Source organism: Oryctolagus cuniculus, chromosome 2, assembly GCF_964237555.1.
Source record: "Oryctolagus cuniculus chromosome 2, mOryCun1.1, whole genome shotgun sequence".
NCBI lineage: Eukaryota > Metazoa > Chordata > Mammalia > Lagomorpha > Leporidae > Oryctolagus > Oryctolagus cuniculus.
This window is the reverse complement of record NC_091433.1, coordinates 72740217-72758548: the sequence shown is the minus strand read 5'-3', so window position 1 is coordinate 72758548 and position 18332 is coordinate 72740217. Positions and strand designations below refer to the sequence as shown.

Sequence of the window (18332 nt, the reverse complement as noted above, 5' to 3'; positions counted from 1 at the left end):
ACATTGACCGAAATCTCTCTCGTTTGTGATATTCACTTCAACACATACTTCCCTTGTAACCAGCACTACTTAGATCGCCAGTTCTTGAGTAGGATCTGAAGGTGGCTACACCAGGAGCCTGAACAATCCAGGGTGATTCAGAGCATCTCACTGAGTGTGAGTGTGTGTGTGTGTGTGTGTGTGTGTGTGTGTGTTCTGCAGCAGCGTGAGTCTGGTACTTTGCCCAAGTTAGGACTCGCAAATAAACATGGAGAAGTTTACCATCACACTAAGCATACTATAACAGCCCTTTCCCGCAAACAAAAACAATAGACTCCTATTGTTCGATTCAGTGCCGGTGTTTCCCTTCATCCTGCATCAAAATTAACAGGGGTGCACGTGGTGACTTTAATCTTGTCAGAGATCCTTGAAGTACACAGTAGCATAGTATGAAAACCCTGGACTGTTTAACCACAGCGTCTGCTCTCGGAAAACGCACATGCCAAGATCTTACAAACCCACCCCGGCACCAAGTTTGGCCACCTCATTCCAAATTGGGAATATACTCTGCAGGCCTTATTGGGCGAAGCAGTAGCGTCCCCCAAGACGCCCAGGTGGGCTTCTGGTCCTCATTATCATCCTGCCCTGTTTTCTTAGTTCCAGATTCTTCGCAGAATGAAAAGTAAACGGGTGACAAAACCCCACTCAGAGAAAGCTCTGCCCAGAAGCGCAATGTCACTCTCTGGCGTCCTCCAAGGACAGCAAGGCTTTTCCCTCGCGCCAGGCCCCGCTCCCCAGGCCGGCGCCCCGGGCGCAGCGGCGGCCAGACACCGCCTACTCCGAGGATTGGCTCCCGGCCGGGCGGAAGGCGGCCAGTGAGCGGGGGTCGGCGAGCGCGGGGGCGGGCAGGGGGCGGTGCCGCTCGAGGCCCCGCCCAGGCGCGGCTCCGGCGCGGGGCGCCCACGTGCCCAGCCCGCCTTGTGCAGCGCGGCAGCCGGCGCTCCTCTCTCCGCGGACCAGCGACGCGGCGGCCGTCCTCCCGCGTCCCCGAGCCGCTCTGCCCGCAGTGCCCCCGCGGCGCGGCCCTAGCGCAGCCCCAGTAAGTTGGCAAGTCCGGGGCCGCAGGCGAGGGGCGGCCTGGGCACCTGGGGCCGGAGCGGGAAAGAGTGGGGTAGCGGCGGCGAGAGGGGCCGCAGGCCGCTTCCCGGGGCGGCTTTGACGGAGCGTCCGGGCGCTGTGGAATGGGCTGCAGCCACAGCCCCTCATCCACAGAGCTGCGCTTCGGGGCGCACCTCGTCTCGGCCGTTCCTCCCGAGGCTGGCCGTGCCCCCAAGCCTGGGGGCCCTGCTGTGGCCGCCAAGTCGCAGAGGCTGGGAGGGGGCGCCTGACAGGGCATATGCGGGAGGTTCTCCGCGTCGCTGTCGTTCCGGGGGGCCCTGGGCAGAGGTCTCCGGGAAGGCTGGCCTCCCCACCCTGCTCGCTGAGGGGTCCGGATCCCCCTCCCGCGCCTGTGATGTTCCTGCTTTAAATACGGAGCATGGCTTGGAGTGCTGGAAGACTTTTCACATCCAGCTGGGCACCTAGTAGGACAGGTAAAAAAGCGTGCTATTTGTATCGGGTGTTTTGGAGTAAGTGAGTGTCGTCATCTTGTCATCCCATTTCATGAAGCCTTCGGAACTGGAATTGACTTCCTTGAGGCTCAGGGACGCAGGCTAAGCCCATCAGTCAGATCCTCCGTTAGGCCAGAGAGCGCCCCACCTGTGTGACAGTCTGCCTAGCCAGTCTGTGGGCTCAGCTTTTCAGAAATTGAGCTTTAAAGTGAATTAAAAGAAATAAGGCTCAACAACAGCCACAAGGTCATAAATGGCTTTCGAAGTGGAAAGTGGAAGCAGTGCCTAGATTGCAGAAGGTAAAAAAAAAAAAAAAAAAAATCAGCCTGTTTAGGCTTTCAAATATTTACGTGAAACTGTCTAGAAAAGCCTTTAGGTGACTTTATTTCACACTGGTAAGAAGGTTTATCTAGATGTTTGTACAGAAACGCTAATCCTTTTAATGAGGGGATATTGTCAGATCCTATTCAGATACAATGTTCTGAGTCCTGTCCCTGGGCCTGGAAAGTAAAGCGTGCATGACTGTGTGGCCTCTGACCTTATACTTTCTCATGTTTGACTTAGCTGCCTTTAAATTTATGCCTCCTTCTCCGTGTCCTGTACGTTAATAATAATTGCCTCCAAAAGAAAGACATTTTGTGTTTGTAATCTCTTTCTAGGGTATATACAAGATAAGACTGTCGTGTTCATTTTAATTTTTGATTAACATGCATTAGCCGAATGTTTTATGGTATACTGTGCAGTATTTCCTGCATACACATATACAGAGCATAAACTGACCAAATCAGGCAATTAAAATTTCCATTTTCTCATTGTTACTCATGTTTGGAGCTTACCAACTGTTCCCCTCCAGTTCTTACTGTGAGCTAGAGTCGCACCACTGTGTTCTGGTCCACAAGGACCTATTACTTCTATCTGAGTGGAGGAATAAGACTATTCTAAATTATATATGTTCTTACGGTTATTTTGTAGTATTGAAGTTTGTTTGTTTGTTTTTTTTAAATCGCACTAAAGCAATTTAAAGGAAAAATCTATTGGTGCAGAAGAAGAGCTCAGAGCAGATGAGTGTAGAAGAACATGTGAAAATGTTCGCTTCCTTTAAAGTTACTAGTCAGCTCTTCTGGACTGGATCTGGGAGGCCGTGTTATTTGTTATGATTTCAAGTTTCCTCACCTATCTCCACACTGTGCCTTGTTTTGGGAAAGTTACTTACCTTAAGGCATTTTAGATTTTTAGGATGTGCTCTGGCCGTGGAGACCAGTATCTGGAAAGATTCATTTTGCAGAAACCTTGGCCTCTTTAACACATCAGCACAGCCCTTCAGTTCCAGTCTGTGATAAATATCACTGTATTTAGGCTAAGTTAGGAGTGTGTAAAGGACTCTAGAAGGTAGAAGTGGGAAACATGGTAGCTATGGTGCTGGTGCAACACAGCAGGGAATACCCTGGGAATTTTCCTGTCTCTTCCCATCCTTTTGCTGTTTGAGCATATGTGTGTGAGGAATTTTGAAGTTTGTGTTTCTTGCTTTCCACTACAAACATGCACACCTTTGTACAGTGGTGGTGCCTCATCTCCATCCGTTGCAGGTGTCCCATCCTTTGTTTGCTTCTGGCATTTCTCTAGCTCAGTCATTACTGTTTCTCCTGGCTCTGCTTGGCCTGACATCAAGTGCTGTGAACATTTCTTCACACTTCAGCCCTACTTTTTCAAGTGGTTTTTCCCACGTAGGTTTGATCTGGTGACTTCTCTATGTAGCCTAGTTTTGGGCTTCGTGTGTGTGTGTGTGTGTGTGTGTGTGCACGCGCGCGCACATTCACATGTTCTCTCTGTTTCTCTCTTTTTCTGTGTGTGTACAGAGTCATTTGCTAGTTTTATTTGGGTGCCCTTCCGTGACCAACATTGAGCAAAGATTCTTGCAAACACCTCATGGTGCCATTTGTTTTATTATTTCTCCCAAAATGATGTTAACCCAGTGATTTTCAAGACTGGCATATTACAGACAGTTTACCAGATGGCAGACGTTTAGAACAAAAGCAACATTTTCCTACTGTATGTATTTCCTAATAGTGTTGAGTGTCTGAGCCTCCTTTGCATGCTTTGTCACCCGTGGAATTCTGACAAACTTAGTTTTCTGTATAAATGGTTTTAAAAATCCAAATGGCTAACTCATTTCTAAACCTTTAATCTGGAAATTCTAAACCATATAAATGAAGTCTTGCACTATGAAAAACTAGTGAGATTATTTTCTTGCTGTCTTCCACTTGAGTAACTTTTCTCTCTAGTGCCTGGCACAGTGTCTGTCATACAGCATATTCTCTGTGTCTTTATTGTTGGGTGAAGGCCACTGATGTCAACAGTTTGACAAAGGAGTTTGAGTGTCTTCAGTACATTTCCTCCTTCATAGACAATGTACATTGTCCTACTCTGTACCAGATACTGATGATCAAAACAGCAATGGGTAACTCCAAATTTACAGGGAGTCTACAATTTTTTACATTTGGGCAACTCTCTGTTGATGGACTAAAGTGTGTGGGGGTTGTTTGTTTTAACTGTATAAAGAATTAACACTTCTAAACAGATAAGTTCAGTGCTGTGGGTGCCGGAATGCCAGTAATGAACAGGTTCTGTCTAATGGTGCTACTGTTAGATCATCCAGAACAGGCGGGCTTGGCAGTTTAGCTTCTCTGGTGGTAGCAATGTGTCCTGACTCCTCATATAATCCCTTTCACTTGCCTTTCTGACTTTGGTTTGGGAGTGCCGTCTGTGGCTGTGAAAATGTGCATGCCACCAAACAGGATTCGTTGCTGTCAGGCTCATCTGTAAAATGTTTCTTAGTAAGCACAACTGTTATGTATCATTTGGGGGCAAGAAGCTATGTGCTATTAATTTTCCAAGCCTATGGACTTTTAAAGTGTTAAATATTTCTAAGAAGGGCCTCTGGTGCTATTATGCTAGCCTTCTCATTGGTAAGTATAACTAAGTATTGACTTAAAAGATTTGAATTAATGTGGCTTTTGTTATAAAAGACTAATTTTGAAAACGTGGGCTATGTCTCTCCTTACTGAGACTTTTAGTTTGGATCATTCCCATATGTGGTTCGCTGCTTTTCTGGGTGTGTACGGATATGAATATGTTATTGAAAGTCCCAGCATTTCTTGACACAGAACTTGATACACCCAAAACTGGATCATCAAGCTAGTGCTGCAGATGTCATGTGCTTAATTTTATGTCTTACAAAGTAAAAATATATAAAATGAGATAAAGATTGAAAAGTACACATTCCAGTGCTGCTGCATATTAGCCCCCTCTTCAAAACTGAGCCTAATCCAGGATTCAGTGGTAAGGCAAATGACATGGGAACATTCCATGACCGTTCTAACAGGAGTTTTAAAAAAACACAGCCCCAAATATGTCATAGGCATTTTTAAAATATTTGGTGAACAATACACAGCAAAGAATGTTTGATTGTTGATTCTTACTGTTTTTTTCCACAGTTGTGGGGAAAATTCTTTTGTTGCCTTAACCCATTTTTGCTTCATCAAGAAGCACTGGAAATTGTAACTCTTTGTACAGTTATATCTAATAATGTGCTGTTTGCACCATTTGAGTTCATTCTCACTTCCTTCTTGTTAATGACATAGTGATCACGGAGTATGGAAACTGAACACGGTTTTCAGGTGCTGTCTTTTATGTTTCTGCTATTGCCTATGGTCAGGAGGAGCAGGGTGGTCACATTTTAAGATAAGTGGATCTATTTCTCTTAAAGATGGATACTTGTGTCTTCAGAAAGCTGAGTTATGAAATAAACCTTCAGCTCACGCTTTATTCATTGAAAAATGGTACCTTACATCTAATTAGAAGATAAAGATTGGTTAGGGTCTTGTTGTGGTAGCTAGCTGTCCACTTGATAAATAATGACGAAGTTGATGAAAGCCACTAGTGGAATTAATGGTCATTTTATATTGCACCATAAGAAAAAATTGAATTTCTTTTTGGGTTTAATGTTATTCGCCTGCTCCTTTAATATGAACTTGGGGCATATTTTCCAAATGCAGCAAAATTGGTACTTTAAAAAATCATACTGAACTTCTGAAACTTGAAATGTATTTTAGCAGCAGGAATGGAAAATCATATGGATGTCACATGCGTTGTCTGTTTTCCCAAAGAATGTGGATCCTTTGGGTTTTATTCCCCTTACCCACCATTCAGGATGGCTGGGTTCTAAAAAAAAGTGTGTATTTGAGACAGCAACTTTGATTTTTTTTTCAACTAATGTTCAAGCTTTGCCACTACTGTTTTGCAAAATGTGTAGTGTTTAGTAGTTGTATGAGAAGCCTAATTCCTGAGTGCTGTTTTGATGCATTGGGGTTCCCTTGGAATAGGAAATAGGACTTTGTAACTTTGAGTCTAAGAATATCCTATGAGATATTCTGTTAAGAGTTTTCCATCTTCGAGGATGAGTTCATCTGTCATAGAAGAATACATGTTGTGGGGCTGGTGCTGTGGCGTAGTGGGTAAAGCCGCCGCCTGCAGTGCTGGTATCCCATATGGGCGCCGGTTTGAGTCCCTGCTGCTCCACTTCCAGTCATGGCCTGGGAAAGCAGTAGAATATGGCCCGAGTCTTTGGGCCCCTGAACACATGTGGGAGACCCAGAAGAAGCTCCTGGCTTCAGATTGGCGTAGCTCTGGCCATTGCGGCCAATTGGGAGTGAACCAGTGAATGGAAGACCTCTCTCTATCTGCCTCTCCTTCTCTCTCTCAGTAACTCTGCCTTTCAAATAAATAAATAAATCTCTTTAAAAAAAAAAAAAATACATGTTGTATGTAACTATGGACCAGATCTAGAGTCTGTAGAGAAGCAAAGAATAAATAGTTTCCTGCCCTCTGGTTGTTGACCACCTAGTACAGGAGATAACAAGTACACATGTAATTCAGTGAGTGAGATAAGTAATATAAAGAGCTGAAGGTATCTGGAGGAGAGATAATAAACTGTTCCAAACTTTGGAAAAAATGTGTTCCCTATAAAAACTAAATGCTAAGTTTTTGATATTTTCATCACTGTTGCTATTACTGTTACTGCTTTTGAAACTGTTCTTCCTCCTCCCATTTACTCTTTGGTAAAGCTTAAGTCCTTAAAAATTAAGTTTTGGTTGGGCAGTTATTCACCAAAATTTCTGTTTGTGAGGGCAATAATAATTGTTAATGACTTGGCAAAATTGCTAATGATTTATTACCCCTGAAATCTAGAAAATTATATCTAATTGAAAATTTGAACTATTATGAAACATCTTAGAGGAAAGTTAAAACACCTTAAGAGTATATTGTAGGGGACCGGCGCTGTGGCTTACTTGGTTAATCCTCCGCCTGTGGGACCAGCATCCCATATGGGCACTGGTTCTAGTTCCGGTTGCTCCTCTTCCAGTCCAGCTCTCTGCTGTGGCCCGGGAGGGCAGTGGAGGATGGCCCAAGTGCTTGGGCCCCTGCACCCACATGGGAGACCAGGAGGAGGCACCTGGCTCCTGGCTTCGGATTGGCACAGCACGCCGGCCATAGCAGCCATTTTGGGGGTGAACCAATGGAAGGAACACCTTTCTCTCTGTCTCTCTCTCTCACTGTCTAACTCTATCTGTCAAATAAAAAAAAAAGTATATTTTAGATGGACATTTTGGAGGGTAAAATAATAAAAATTGCAGTCAAGTTAAGAACAGTTAACAGTTGTAACCTTAAGGCAAGCTTGGTACTTTTGAACAAACTTACTTTCAGTAATCTCTCACATGTTTGTTCCTCCCAGTAGGAGACCCTGTAAAAACCACCAAGAAAGGGGTCAGTACCTGCAGGGTAGTGCTGACTTCAGTCTTGGCTTTCAGCTTCATGTGGACAAAGGACCAGTAAAAGTGTTGATGGTGGAAGGGAGTCTCCTTGATTCCAACTTGGAGAGAGGAGAGTTCTTTTGTTAGAAGGAAGCACATTCAGTTTAGTGTCCTACATTGGCCTTGTAGAAGAAAAATGTTTTAAAAGTCTCCAATGCCTGTGAGATGTAGCTCTTCTGTTATACAAGAGGGATGTCCGTGATAATGTGGAGCTAGATACTACTGCCTCATCTGCCAGTTCCTGGTTCATGTAAAAGTATCTTTAAAAAAAAAAAAAAAAGTCTGATAATCATTCCTCAGTGGTGGTGGTGATGGTGATTGGGCAAGAAACTGACTCATATTATTAGTCTACTAGGCAAGGTGTTTAAAGGAATGCTGGCATGAGTTTATTTCAACTAGGTGAAAAATGACAAGCTTTTTATTTAGTAGACCTGAGGTGCCCAGAATTCCATTAATGGTAATTCTTTGCAGCACATTGTGGTCATGCCATTTTTGGCGCATATATGCCCAATAAAAATGATTCACATTAGTGTTTGGATTGCCTAGTGGGTAAATATTCATTGCATTATTATTTTAAATATCGAAATAAAATTTTCAATGAATTTCTCCTAAAATGTCAGTAAATAAGATGTCTACCAATTTCTTCTTTTTTATTTTTTCCTTCAAGTAAAGAACATTTTTGTTGAATGCGTTTTTCTCATTTCCTTTAGAAGGATAGTTTTAGGTGGTGATTTTTTCCACTTTTGAAATCAACCAAATATTCATGTCCATAATGCTCCTGGTCTCTTCAAGCAAAGGATACTTACGCATGAGGTTAACAGGATGCTTATAACTTGTCTTAGGTATTTGTCCTTTTAAAATTTTTGAAAAAATGCTCTTCCTGATAGTTTATATCAACTTGGGTGTGAATTTTTCCATGTCTTAAACTAAGGTTACTCTGTATGGAGTTTTATGGTCATATTAAACAATACAAGTTTGTGCTTGACTCCAACAGCAGATTTCAAATTATTTCTCTAATTTGATTGTAATTTGAACCACTGTTTGGGATACAGTTTTGTTTCTGCATTCCAGGGAGATCCGGAAGGAGCTGGGCTTTGACACCTCATCCTCAGGGCTCTTAAACACTTTGGTGTGTTTTGGCTGCAGCAGCCTATGCAAGAAAATTAAGTTAAATTGGCTCTCACTAAGCAAAGATTGCTGTTTCACTACTTAGGCTCGACATCTTGCATTGATCTTAGTTTTGGTGGAGTTAACAGATGAGTAACAAACTTCATTCTAGTTCAACTTGTTGGTTGCTCACCTTGAAACAAAATGACACGGAGTGAGTGTGTTGTCGAGTTGTGAGTCTCACCTTGGCATAAGTATTAAGCCCAGCTCTGTGCCTTGAGCACTTGTTCCAAGTGGTAAAAGGGGCTGGAGGTAAGTGCCTGAGATGCTCTTTTGGATCACGGTTGAGTCTTGTAGGGAGCATCATCGTCTTGAGTGAGACTTCATTCATGTGGACAGGTCATAGGGGATTGAAACCTTATCTTCCAATTATCTGCTTGTAAGTTATTTTACAATTTCAACTCTTGAATTGCAGTGGTATTTTAAAGTGTTTTTGTAATTATAATTGGAAAAGCTCATACTTGATAGATTTGCCAGGGGTCATCATTTCAGGATAAAATTAGGGTCATTTTTGAGTGACAAAAGTAATTTTCATAATTCTGTCAAGTTTTTCTATTGCATTTCTGTGTTCAGTCCTTGGGGAACCCATGTATGTTCAGAATTACTTTACTCCTTTTTGGCTTTTATCTGTAGTTTGGACTTACATTAACTTTTAAGTAGAATTGCATTAATATTTACAATTGAGGTTCATCCTGTTTGAGTAATCTCTGAAATTTCATAGTGCAGCCCTTTAAAGATTGAGTAACTTAATCAAGAAATTCAGGTTGGAAAACATGATGGTTTTTACAGTCTTTCCAAAGAAAGGTAACTGCATTTGAACTTGCTGTGCTTTTAGTTCTTTGATATACAGAGAAGGAGCTCCTTCTCCCTTCCTGTGATGTGCTCTCCATTCTGATTATATTTGTAGCCGGTAGAAGAAAGAAATGTGCAAAGATCACAGTACTTATATTGTATAGCAGTAGCTGTCTTGAGGATTTGGGTATTTGTGATGAAAACATGTACTCTACCATCCCAGTGAGTTCATTCATAAAAAATGAGGGACCAGCATTATAGCATAGAAGGTAAAGCCGCCACCTGAAATGCCGCCATCCCATATTGATGCTGGTTCGTGTCCTGGCTGTTCCACTTCCAATCCAGATTCCTGCTAATGGCTTGGATAAAGCAGCAGAGAATAGCCCAAGTGTTTGGACCATGGCTAACTACATATGAGTCCCAGATGAAGCTCCTGGCTTCGGCCTGGCCTGGCCTGGCTTGGCCTGGCCTTGGCCATCGCGGCCATCTGGAGGAATGAACCAGGAAATGGAAGATCTTTCTCTCGCTGTCTCTCGCTCTCTCAATCTTTAAAATAAATAAATAAATCTTTAAAAATAAAATGAATGTATGCAAATTACTGCTGCCAACAATTTTATGTAAGCTTTCTGAAAGTTCAAGATTCCCTGAATTCCAGTCAGTGGACAGCTAGGGTTTCAGGAACTCAGGACAAGAGCCTTGCAGTACAGAAGCCATTTCAGTTCCTGTGAAAAAACGTCTGAGAAGAGAATCATTGGGGACAGGGTGGGTTGAATTTGGCATGTGTCCATCCCTTTTGCTCTTGCTGATCTAAGACTGCTCATGGCCTCCAATGAAGGGCTAAAAACTGGCTCAGAGGGAGTTACGGTGTGGGAGTGGTGCATCCCAGAGCTGTGACAGTAACATAAAGATGACCATTCTCACTGTGTCATGGTAGAGGCAGTTCCCTGATTTCATAGAAACACTGAACACTTCTGAACATCAGTTATTACCACTATCACCATCTCCCCTCAGAATTCTCAGAATCACAGATTTAAATGTCTGTCTCTGATCCAGGAGATAAATTTGATTCTGAATATTCCCTGAGATCATTTTAGTTGACTATTTGTGAATGTATTCATAAACAGGAAGGAAAAAAAGTTGGAGCCCCCTTAGATTGACAGTTGAAGTCTTATCCTGGGACAGGTGTTTGGCCTAGTGGTTAAGACACCAGTGTTGCATTTCAGAATGCCTGAGTTCATGATCCCCGCTTCCTGCTAATGCAGATCCTGGGAGGCAACTAGGGAGTCATTGGGTACCTGCCACCCAGAGAGAAGACCTGGATTGAGTTCCTGGCTCCTAACTTTAGTGCAGGCAACCATCTACACTATTACAGGCATTTGGAGAGTGAACCAGCAGATAGAAGTAGTCTCTCTCTCCTGTCTGTCTCATAAACAAATCTTGCTGCCTCACTGTCAGTCTGATTTGGATCTTGTGGAAATCTCCGGAATTTAGCAAACTTGCACTGAATGGTAGTAGAGGTCATACTGAAAAGTGAGACTCTGTAGAGCTTGGTCAGTTTTTGACCTGAAGCTTTTTCTTTTACTTGTCAAGTTTGCATTAATATTGTGCCTAATGAATAATAGTGAAGAATTTTAAAGAATTCAATATGGAATTCTTTTTTTTTTTTTTTTTTTTTTTTTTTTTTTTTTTTTGCAGGACTTGCTCTGTACTTTGTTAGGATTTGTCATGTTTTGTTACCAAAAAAAAAGGCCCTCTCTGAAATGCATTGCATTTGCAGCCTTGTGGTTGTGTAGGTGGAATGAGACTTGTGTATGACTGTTTTCAGGAAAATAGGACAAAGCATGTTTATTTGCCATTAAGAAGCAATTGTGGGTGTTGACGGAATTTGTAGTAGTAGAGTTGTGAAAACATACCCTGTGTGGGTGCCCGTTTTAAACCTTGAAACTGGGAATTTCATCTTTAAAACAAAATCACTTTTTTTTTCTGTGAGGTGATTGATACATGAGTAAGCCTTGCTATCCTGGGAATTTGTTTGTTTCCATTGAAACACTGTTGTGGCAGTTTTGTATTCCAGCCTCTAAACTTAACAGTACTTTTAATGCCTTCTTGTGGGAAATTTCTGAAGTTTTGGAACTGTTCACTTCTGGCCTCCAGGGCTATGCAGTTACTGAGTTCCTGGCACTACCTTTATACTAAGCACAGTGCTAGACAAATTCAGAGAGAAAGCAAGCTCCCAAGAGTGACATTTTTAGAGCTCTCTTTTATAGATGAAGAAACTGAGGTCGTAATAGATGTAACTCATCTATCGTTAGACAGCTGTAGGCAGAGTGAGGACTACAAATCAAGCATTTTGACTTGGAAACAGCCCTGTGATTCACTGTGTATCCAGCCTTCACTATGCAGCAAATTACAGCTACTACCTGTACTGCTTGTGTCAAATTTTACAAATGAGCACCAGAATATAACTTAAAAGTTTTTAAATTTAAATTCTTTTGAAAATGAGCTTGTTTAGATAAAACATTTTGCACATGATAGGAACAATTTTATTAAATGCATCCTTTTTCCAAGTAAAAATTGTAAACCTACAGTCTTAACCTAAAAAAAATAAAAAAGACTGTATGGGTTCTAAGTCACTTAAAATCATTAGAATTTAAACCTCATAAATGGTGCTTTTGAACAAGTGAGTTCTGTTTGGAGTGCTATTTGCTATCTTAAAACAAAAAAGCTGTTACCATTTTTGCTTTTTCTGATTATCATAGGTAACAGATGGTTTGCACTTAGCTCAGTGAACCAAACAAAAAAGAGCAGACTTTGCATAAAAATTCTGTTGATTGTGCATTTTTATCTACACTGAAATGGATCCAATGAACTTTTTAAATAATACAATGTTTACATTATTCTAATCTTTTTTCTTGTGGTATACAAGAGATATGAGAAGGAAAAGCAACCTAGCATTGTCACATTAAAAGTTATTCTTGTAAATATTTAAAGTACATCTAGTCGTACTGCATTGCTAACTTCAGGTATGCATGCCCTGCCTGCCTTTAAAAGTAGTTGTTATACTGACTTGAAAATCAATACGCTATTTATCTCACTGAAATATTGGAAATGATAATGAGTTTTTATGAGGATTTTTACCTTAGAGAAAGTGTTAAGGACCACATCCTTTCTCTAAATCCAATTTTGAAAGTGTTTGGTACAGTTGAGTCTGTTCTTTTTTTTTTTTTTTTTTTTTGGATAGGCTATCACCAGCCTTCTCATGGCTATTGGCTAACTCTTACAGCATGAGTTGCTTTCATGAAGGGGTAATGGTAACCTGAGACAGGCACAAAGATGGTGCTGGGGTGAAGGGTGCCCCACTAGCGATGAGTAAGAACACCACAGCTGTAGTCGTTGGTACCAAGGGCATTGAAAATTTGTCATGTGTTCTAAGAGTGGGCCTTTACTTAATTCAGCATCTATGATTTTAATGTATACATATTAGGCAAGGGCAGTGTGTAAAGTTGAACATCACAGTTTCACCTCTAACTTCACAGGCATGAAACAGAATTCAGGCTGTTCTCAGGAGCTGTAAGAAAAGTGCACAATTTTTTAAAAGATTTATTTATTTACTTGAAAGAGTTACATGGTGGGTGGGTCTTCCATCTGCTGGTTCACCACCCAGATGGACACAACAGCCAGAGCTGTGCCAATCTGAAGCTAGGAGCCAGGAGCCTCCTCTAGGTCTCCCATGTGGGTGCAGGGGCCCAAGGACTTGGGCCATCTTCTACTGCACTCCCAGGTCATAGCAGAGAGCTGGATCGGAAGAGGAGCAGCCGGGACTAGAACCAGCTCCCATATGGGATGCCGGCACTTCAGACCAGGGCTTTAACCCGCTGTGCCACAGCGCCAGTTCCAAGTGCACATTTTTTTTAAAACTCAGTGTAATTTGTATTGTAAGATAGGAGAAGAAAATGAAAACAGCAATTTTTTATTTGGCCCCAACAAAGCGATATATGTAGAACAAAGTTTTACAGTAGAGAAAGTAAGTTTTTTCTAGTATTCGTTTCTACAGAATGTCTACTGAACTATTCACTGAGTTGAGGTTTGCACATATATAAAGACATGATACACAGTATTGCTAGCTTTAGTAAATCCTGAGAGTTCTGTGTTCTAGATTCAGAAGAAGTTCCTTTCCTTTTTTATTTTTCCAAAGATTTATTTTTTTATTTGAAAGGTGAAATTAGAGAGTTCTTCTGTCTACTAATCCACTCTGGAGATGGCTGTACCAGGCAGAGCTGGTCCAGACTGAAACCAGGAGCTTCCTCCAGGTCTCCCATGTGGGTGGCAGGTACCCAAGAATTTAGGCCATCTTCCGCTGCTTTCCCAGGAACATCAGCAGAGAACTAGATCAGAAGTGGAACAGCCAGTACTCGAACTGGTGCCCATATGAGATGCCAGCATCATAAGTGGTGGCTTTATCTGCTGTGCCACACCACAACACCAGCCTCAGAAGTTCTTTCCAAGTAGAACCAGTAGGTGTGTATGTGATTTAGGTGAATGACCATTGTATGTATGTATACATACCTATGGGAAGTAAAAATTCCTTAACTGGTAATATAAATTATAGTATTTTCATATTTGAAAACAATAAAATGTTGAGTATACCTGAAAGTATTGGGAAAAAAATCAGCATTTTCTACTTAACATTTAATCCTTGATACTCTGTGCTGATTTTTCCAATAGTGTTTAAGTTTCTAGGAAGAAGAGGGTGGTTAGAGCATCAGAGGAACCCCTGAGTTTCTTTCCTGCTCCTAATAGGAAAACTAGCAAGGAGCCTGTTCTCTTCAGTTATTCCCTACGTTTTCCCTCTAAGAGCTTCCTGACGCCTCTTCTGACTGCTCTTGGTATAATGCCCCTCACAAATGTTGGTGATCCTGATATGATGCTGAGATTCCTGGGGCCATGATGCTTTGAGAAGGCGGTGTATGATCTGAAAAACACTTAGATAAGCAGGTTTCAAGGTTGTTATTCCTCATTCTCCTCCTTTTTCTTCTTCTAGTTAGGAGGGTAAATGGACTTAATCCTGAGTCCAGTGCTCCTGAGAGAATGAACTGTCAAGGCTAAACTCTTGTACACCATACTCTGGGTGTCTCCCTTAACTGTCTAGGGTCCTTAGCATGCAGGTTGCATTTTCTCCTTTGGTTAATATCAGCCTTGCAGAACATTGTTACCTGCATCTTTCCGTGGGCAAGAAAGCTGCACTCAGCATCTCTTTGTGGCTCAAGAGGGACCTGCTTGCAGTCCTCCCCCTTATTCACTCTTGCCACAGTCCTGCCTGTGAATGCTAACTGTGAGGTAGCTCACAACCTTTTCAGATTATAAAACAACCCTAACAGTGAATGTGGGGAGTGTACTTTACCTGTCACGTTTTGAAAATCTACATCCTCATCTATTTATGCCATGATAGTAATGTTGCAAGGAAGATCTCTGGTTATTCAGAAGGATTAGAGAGGTGTTTTCTTATCCGTTCTTGGTCTTAAGTTTTAGTCATTGCTTTCATGAAGAGTTGGGAATTTGTTTGTAGAGGATATTGTTAAAGAATTTTTTTCAAGATTTATTTATTTATTTATTTGAAAGGCAGAATGACAGATACCTTCCATCCACTGATTCACTCCCTAAATGACTGCAGCAGCTAGGAGGAAAGCAAGAGCCAGGAATTCCATCTGTATTTCCCACATAATGACAAAGACCCATAGTACTTGGGCCATCCTTTTTTGCCTTTCTAGGCATATTAACAAGAAGCTGGATCATCTCTGACAGAGACACCATGGTTGTAAGCCATGAATTAACCTGCCATGCCACAGTGCTGGCCCCATGAATAATTTCTAAAAAGAGCCAGTGTAGGCTCAGTGCATGATTTTACTTAGTCTTAATACAGTTACTGCTTTTTGAAATCCTATTATTACCTGTCATTGTGTTACTATGTTATACAGAGTATTCAGAGTAGATAAAATGAGTTAGATTTGTGTCAAGTATTCTGTCTCTAAAGCAGTAAGCCTTAGATATATATTAAAATATTTATTATGCTTAAGTAGGCAGAACATAGATCAGTTTACTCAAGAAAAATAACTTTTTATGACAACTCACTGGTTCTTTTAATTTGGTAAGCGGGAGTGCCACCAAACCTAAACAACCTTCACAGTTGAAAGAATTTCCCATTTGCAGCCTAGCCCCTGAAAATTACAGCTTATAGGATTGGAACTCTATCTGGAACACCAAAGTTTATGTGCTTTCCACAGTCACCTTACACACTGATACAGGGAAACAAGGATTTCATGGTGCAAATCTGCTGTTCTTTAAGCAAACAATCTTGGAGTGAATCTTTGGCTTACTGGCCCATAGATCAGTGTTAAACTTTATAATTTCATGTTTCTTCCTTTTAAAATATAAGCATTTAGTTGCTATGGAATTCCTGCCAAGTATAGAACTTTTCTGTATACTTAGATTTAGGCACACACGCAAAAGACTTGTTCTTTGAGCTTTGAGAACTTCATGATCTGGACTTACTGTGGTTCAGTGTCTGGGACAAAATGACAAAATATATGGCTTTTTTGCTAAGGTACTAGAGATAAAATCCAGCATCTGTCATAAAAACAACCCTAAGGGACCAGCCCTGTGGAGTAGTAAGTTAACCTCCATCTGTGGTGCCAGCATCCCACATGGGATATCCCGGCTGCTCCTCTTCCAATCCAGCTCTTTGCTAATGGCCTGGGAAAGCAGTGAAAGATGGTCTAAGTGCTTGGGCTTCTGTACCTGCATGGGATACCCAGAAGAAGCTCCTGGCTCCTGGCTTCAAATCAGCTCAGCTCTGGCTGTTGTGGTCATTTGGGGAGTGAACCAGCAGATAGAAGACCTTTCTCTCTGTGTCCTCCTCTCTCTGTAATTTTACCTCTCAAACAAATTAAATCTTTTTTAAAAAAAAGTGGTTTGGAGTGAAAAAAATGAAACATTTCTCAACTTTAATAAGGTGGGGTAATTGTAAATACACTATACATAAACTTTATCATCAGAACCATTTTTAAGTGTATAGTTCAGTGGGTTAAGTACATTCACAGTGTTATGAAACAGATCTCTCTAGAACATTTTAATCTTGCAAAACTTGAAAGTCTGTACACATTATATCAAAACTTAAACTTTTGAGTTTTCCAGATCTCCCTTTTAAGGCTGCTCTGAGTTAGAGGAAGCATAATTTCACTGGGTAGAATGTCGTTTCCCTGCTCCTTTGATTCAGTCATCATTCTTAGGCTAGTTTCAGTATCGTGTTATTACACCAGGAGCGACTGTAAGAAGGGTCATGTAAAGCCAGGCAGCTTTTTCAAAGCTTTTTCAACTTCATGAATTGCTTCTACCTTTTGTCTTGTGAGTATAACAGTACTGAAGATAAAGGCAGTGGGCACTCTGTGCTAAATTTTACTGAAATGAGAAAGCTGTTAACTCTGAGACCTGGTTGTTCCCAGTATTTGATAGTGTCGTTATTTGAACTATGGTGGTCAGTGAACATTTCTTTTCTGGTCTTGTTGGAAATTGTTTTATGTATGCTGAGGATACATATTTACAGTAGCTGCAGTTAAAGGCAGTGCTTCCTACTCTGCATTAGAGATTCCATAAAGGTAAAAGGTGAGAAAAAGGGAAATTATTGTTGTTAACATTAAAGTAGATGTGTTGGATCAGATGAACCTTTAAACTTCAGATAGGTTTAACAGATCAATATTTATTTGCTCTGAATAGTAGGTATGTAATGGTGTAACACCCCCTTGATTCTTTACCAAAGTCTGCAACTTGTGGTTTTTTAACATTTTATGTTTATTTTGAAATTACATGAGTGTCCCTTTTTAGGGAGAGTGAGAATATTGTGTGGGGTGAGGAGGTTTTGGGCAGTATATCAGCTTGGGTGTAAACTATCCAATCTGACAGTTTGCTTATACATATGCTGAGAACCATGAACTAACCTTAGTTTTTCAGCCATACATACAAAAAAGTAATGTGCTTCTTTAAATCCTAGATGAGCAGATACCTCAGCAAATACCTTTTTCACAAAATTTCTGAATCGCGTTCTTCTGTTTAAGTTAGTGAGAAAGAGGCAGATGTTCAGTCTAACAGCTAAAATCCCACTAAACACCTGCCTCCTGTATCAGAGTACCTGGCTTCTAGTCCCAGATCTGCTCCAGTTCCAGCTTCCTGCTCTTGCATTCCCTGGGAAGCAGCAGGATTATATGGTGAGGTTTTTACCACTCACATGGAGAACTGGATTGAATTTCAAGCTCCCAGCTTCATCCTGGCCTGGCTCCGGCTATTGCAGGCATTTGGACAGTGAATCAGTGAATGAGTGGAAAATATCTCTCTTAAATAAGTAAATGAAAATTTCAAAAGTGATGATAGAAACTTGACCCATCTTTGTAGTGGACTGCTTCTTATGGGAAGGAACACATTTAAAAATACATGAAATATATATTCATATACACACATATATACATCTATGCATATACATAATTTGAAAGACAGAAATAGAGCTCCCTTCTGCTGTTCATTCCCCAAAATCCCACAACAGCCAGGGCTGGGAAAGGTTGAGAATGAGATAAGAATGCAGTCCAGATCTCCCATGTTGAGTGGCAGGAACCCAAGTATTTAAAACATCACCTGCTTCTCCCAGGGTACATGCAGAAAGCTATAAATGGGAACAGAGCATAGACTCGAATCCAGGTAATCCTAAATAGGGCACATATGTCTAACCAGTGGCTTAACTCTAGGCCAAATAACTATCTCAGGAATACTTTTTATTAGGAATGTTTCTATTTTATTGGGTCCATGTATCCCCCCCCCCCCCATTATTTTGAGAGAATGACAGAAAACTGGTTTATTCCCCAGATAACCC

At 41.2% G+C, this 18332-nt stretch overlaps 1 protein-coding gene across 4 annotated transcripts in view; it reads left to right on the top strand.

Annotated features, from left to right (window-relative positions):
* Positions 1 to 921: 921 nt before the first annotated feature.
* SLC7A2 (solute carrier family 7 member 2) overlaps positions 922 to 18332 on the top strand; it is an 88135-nt gene continuing 70724 nt past the window's right edge. Inside the window, exon 1 of one of the 4 annotated variants that reach the window (XM_008251096.4) lies at positions 922 to 1078. The gene's annotated coding sequence lies outside the window, so the exon portion shown is untranslated. Of the gene's footprint in view, positions 1572 to 18332 lie in introns of all 4 variants that reach the window. The other 3 variants (XM_070068470.1, XM_070068471.1, XM_008251103.4) reach the window with 3 other exon arrangements.